Consider the following 5,128-nt stretch of genomic DNA (forward strand, 5'->3'; position numbering starts at 1 on the left):
AGTTATGAAGAAAATATTAGTGGGGACTTGAAAAATGATTCTGAAGGTATTTCTCATGAGGAAAATATCTGGAGATATATCGGTGGAATATTTGGGCAGTATTTCTGGAAAGAATCAGAGGGGATCACTTGGGAAATATTTGGACAATATTTCTGGAAAGAATTTGAGGGGGATCACTGGAGAAACATTTGTAGGATATTTTGAGGAGGATTTTGGAGATAATATAGACCACTATATTTTATTTTTTGATATCAACTCGCAAACAAACATTTTGAAATGAAATTTGAAAATTCATTTTGAATTTAGAGGGAGTTTGAGAAATTTTCAAGATTTGAATTTTTGGGATGCTACAAATCTACCCCACTTAAAATGAATCTCGTCCTCGAGATTCGGCTCAGAAGGGTTATGGGTATAGCTTTACTTCAGCTACATATCTTCACTTTGCAGACTCTTCGAGGAGATGGAACTTCAACAAAATCCGGCCTTTGAGGAGCATCTGGTTGCCGATTACAAATGCTGATTCTGGCTACTCAAAGATTATCTTCAGGCTTTAGCTTTCGCTTGGCAGCTAGCTCATTGAGGAAGCATCAATGCCAACACACAAACCTTTCTCTTGCGAACTCCCTCATGGATTCCTTCCTTGATTGGTCTTCTGGTGCTTCATCAACAAAACCTGGGGGACCACTTCTCATCCAGAAACTTATATGCTTTGATGATCTGGTCCTCCACAAGCTTGATACAAGCCTTCTTCTTTTTCTCCATAGCAGGAACCTTACTGGAATACTACCTGTCGGGGACCATAATTAGGGGTACCCTCAAGACTCCTAATTCTCAGCTGGTAACCCCCATCAGCATAAAGCTGCAAAGGCCTGATGGGTGCGATTAAGTCAGGGATCAGTCCATTCGAGCGACTCGATCATGTCTCGCCCGAGCCTAGCCTCGGACAAGGGCAGCCGACCCCGGAGGATTTCCGTCTCGCCCGAGGCCCCCCTCCAACGGCGGACACATCTCCGGCTCGCCCGAGGCCCTGCCTTCGCTAAGAAGCAACCCTGACTAAATCGCCGCACCGACCGACCGAATCGCAGGAGCATTTAACGCAAAGGTGGCCTGACACCTTTATCCTGACGCACGCCCCCCGGCAGAGCCGAAGTGACCGCCGTCACTTCACCGCTCCACTGACCGGCCTGACAGAAGGACAGCGCCGCCTGCGCCACTCTGACTGCAGTGCCATTTGACAGAATAAGACTGACAGGCAGTCAGGCCCTGCCAAACGCACCATAGGAAACTCCGCTCCGCCCGACCCAGGGCTCGGACTCGGGCTAAGTCTCAGAAGACGGCGAACTCCGCTCCGCCCGACCCAGGGCTCGGACTCGGGCTAAGTCCCGGAAGACGGCGAACTCCGCTCCGCCCGACCTAGGGCTCGGACTCGGGCTAAGTCCCGGAAGACGGTGAACTCCGCTCCGCCCGACCCTAGGGCTCGGACTCAGGCTCAGCCCCAGAAGACGACGAACTCCGCTCCGCCCGACCCAGGGCTCGGACTCGGGCTCAGCCCCAGAAGACGTCGAACTCCGCTTCGCCCGACCCCAGGGCTCGGACTCCGCCCTGACCTCTGCCGAACGTTCTCCGCCTCGCCCGACCCAGGGGCTCGGACTCGGCCTCGGCTATGGAAGACAGACTCGACCTCGGCTTCGGAGGAGACTCCATGTCGCCCAACCTAGGGCGCAGGACAGCCACGTCAACAGGAAGCGCCATCATCACCCTACCCCGAGCTGACTCGGGTCGCAGAGAACAAGACCGGTGTCCCATCTGGCTAGCTCCGCCAGATAGGCAATGATGGCGCCCCGCATGCTCTGTGACGACGGCGGCTCTCAGCTCTCTTACGGAAGCAGGAGGACGTCAGCAAGGACTCAACCGCTCCGACAGCTGTCCCTCCGCCAGGCTCCGTCGCTCCTCCGACGGCCACGACATCACACCAGCTGGGTGCCAAAATCTCTCCGGCTGCCACATCGGCATGTACTTAGGGCGCTAGCTCTCCCCCGCTAGACACGTAGCACTCTGCTACACCCCCATTGTACACCTGGATCCTCTCCTTACGCCTATAAAAGGAAGGACCAGGGTCCTCTTAGAAAGGGTTGGCCGCGCGGGGACGAGGACGAGACAGGCGCTCGCGTGAGGCCGCTCGCTCCCTCTCCTGCGTGGACGCTTGTAACCCCCTACTGCAAGCGCACCTGACCTGGGCGCGGGACGAACACGAAGGCCGCGGGATTTCCACCTCTCTCACGCCCATCTCCGGCCACCTCACTTCCCCCCTTCGCGCTCGCCCACGCGCTCGACCCATCTGGGCTGGGGCACGCGGCGACACTCACTCGTCGGCTTAGGGACCCCCCGGTCTCGAAACGCCGATAGTTGGCACGCCAGGTAGGGCCTGCTGCGTGTTGATGAACAGCTTCCCGTCAAGCTCCAGATGGGCAGTCTCCAGCAACCTCTCCGACCCAGGACGGTGCTCCGTTTCGGGAGTCTTGAGTCATGTCCTTCGACGGCAGCTACGACATGATACTCCTTCCACCGCCGCGCAACAACGACAATGGCGGCCGACAGCCCGCCCGCCGGCGGCGGAATCGACGACGTCTTCCCCGCGTGGTAGAAGAACAACATTCGAGCTCGCCCCGTCCTCTCCCCCGCCAACGGAGGAGGAGGCGGGGCAACCAGGGCCAAGCGGGAGGCCGCGCCTCGTCGGCTGTCGAGCGAGTCGGTGTCCCTAGCGCCCCAACGGGGGGCGCGTCGGGCGTCGACCTCGCGTTTGAGACGAAGGCGAGCGCCGTCTCCCCGCGACACGCCAATCCCGAGCAGGCGGACGACGCCAGTGCGCTCGCGGAGAGCTTGCAGGACGTCGCCCTCGTACCTGAGACGACGGTGCCATCAGTCCCCGACGTGACTATGTCGCTGCTCGTCGACCGAAAGGTACCGACCGATTCCCATCCTACGTCATTTGGACTCAGCCTCAACCCGCCTAGCAACCTTGCTTTGGCGGGCGCTCTCGTAGAGGCGAGATCAAACCCTCTGGGGTTTCGCATGCGGTCGCCTTGGGACCGGCTGACGGACGTCTCGACCTACGGGCCCTCTGGGTCCAAGGAAGATGACGACCCCAACATCTGTTGGGATTTCTCTGGATTTGGCAACCCCAGTGCCATGCGGGACTTCATGACCGCATGTGACTACTGCCTCTCTGACTGTTCCGACGGTAGCCGCAGCCTCGACGATGAGGACTGCGGCCCAAGCCGCGAATGTTTCCACGTCGAGCTAGGGGATCCCTCCGAAGGCAATCATCTCGGCATGCCGGAGGACGGTGATCTCCCTAGGCCGGTGCCTCGCGCTGACATCCCACGGGAGCTAGCTGTGGTCCCCGTTCCGGCGGGGGGTCACGACCCACAGCTCGAGCAAGTCCGAGGGGCGCAGGCCAGGCTCGACGAGGGAGCAGGAGCGCTGGAGCTGAGTCGCCGGGACGTCGGGCAGGCATGGGCGGGCCAACCCCTGACCGGAGAAATACGTCACCTACCCCAAGGTCTCCAGCACCGCGTCACCGACGACGTCAGGGTCAGGCCGCTACCCGCATCCAGTGGGGTCGGTCAGAACCTGGCTGCAGCAGCGATGCTTCTCCGCGCGATGCCGGAGCCATCAACCACCGAGGGTCGGCGGATCCAGGGAGAGCTCAAGAATCTCCTGGAAGGCGCTGTGGTCCGACGGGCCGAGAGCTCTGCCTCCCGAAGGCAGGGATACCCCTCGGAACCTCATGCCGCAACTTCCCGATTCTTGCGGGAAGCCTCGGTCTACACCGGGCGCATGCGCAACACCGCGCCTGCAGCCCCGGGCCACCTCGGCAACGAGCACCATCATCGCGACCGTCGGGCCCGCCTCGACGAGAGGGTGCGCCGAGGTTACCACCCCAGGCGTGGGGGACGCTACGACAGTGGGGAGGATCGGAGTCCCTCGCCCGAACCTCCCGGTCCGCTGGCCTTCAGCCGGGCCATCCGACGGGCACCGTTCCCGACCCGGTTCCGACCCCCGACTACTATCACAAAGTACTCGGGGGAAACGAGACCGGAACTGTGGCTCGCGGACTACCGCCTGGCCTACCAACTGGATGGAACGGACGACGACAACCTCGTCATCCGCAACCTCCACCTGTTCCTCTCCGACACCGCTCGCGCCTGGTTGGAGCACCTGCCTCCGGGGCAGATCTCCAATTGGGATGACCTGGTCCAAGCCTTCGCCGGCAATTTCCAGGGCACGTACGTGCGCCCCGGGAATTCCTGGGACCTCTGAAGCTACCGACAGCAGCCGGGAGAGTCTCTCCGGGACTACATCCGGCGGTTCTCGAAGCAGCGCACCGAGCTGCCCAACATCACCGACTCGGATGTCATCGGCGCGTTCCTTGCCGGCACCACCTGCCGCGACCTGGTGAGTAAGTTGGGTCGCAAGACCCCCACCAGGGCGAGCGAGCTGATGGACATCGCCACCAAGTTCGCCTCTGGCCAGGAGGCGGTCGAGGCTATCTTCCGAAAGGACAAGCAGCCCCAGGGCCGCCCATCGGAAGATGCTCCCGAGGCGTCTACTCCGCGCGGCGCCAAGAAGAAAGGCAAGAAGAAGTCGCAAGCGAAACGCGACGCCGCCGACGCGGACCTTGTCGCCGCCGTCGAGTACAAGAACCCTCGGAAGCCCCCCGGAGGTGCCAACCTCTTCGACAAGATGCTCAAGGAGCCGTGCCCCTATCATCAGGGGCCTGTCAAGCACACCCTTGAGGAGTGCGTCATGCTTCGGCGCCACTTCCACAGGGCCGGGCCACCCGCAGAGGGTGGCAGGGCCCGCGACGACGACAAGAAGGAAGATCACCAAGCAGGAGAGTTCCCCGAGGTCCGCGACTGCTTCATGATCTACGGTGGGCATGCGGCGAATGCCTCGGCTCGGCATCGCAAGCAAGAGCGCCAGGAGGTCTGCTCGGTGAAGGTGGCGGCGCCAGTCTACCTAGACTGGTCCGACAAGCCCATCACCTTCGACCAAGCTGACCACCCCGACCACGTGCCGAGCCCGGGGAAATACCCGCTCGTCGTCGACCCCATAGTCGGCAACG

The sequence above is a fragment of the Zea mays genome, chromosome 7, assembly GCF_902167145.1.
Source record: "Zea mays cultivar B73 chromosome 7, Zm-B73-REFERENCE-NAM-5.0, whole genome shotgun sequence".
In the NCBI taxonomy this organism is placed as follows: Eukaryota; Viridiplantae; Streptophyta; class Magnoliopsida; order Poales; family Poaceae; genus Zea; species Zea mays.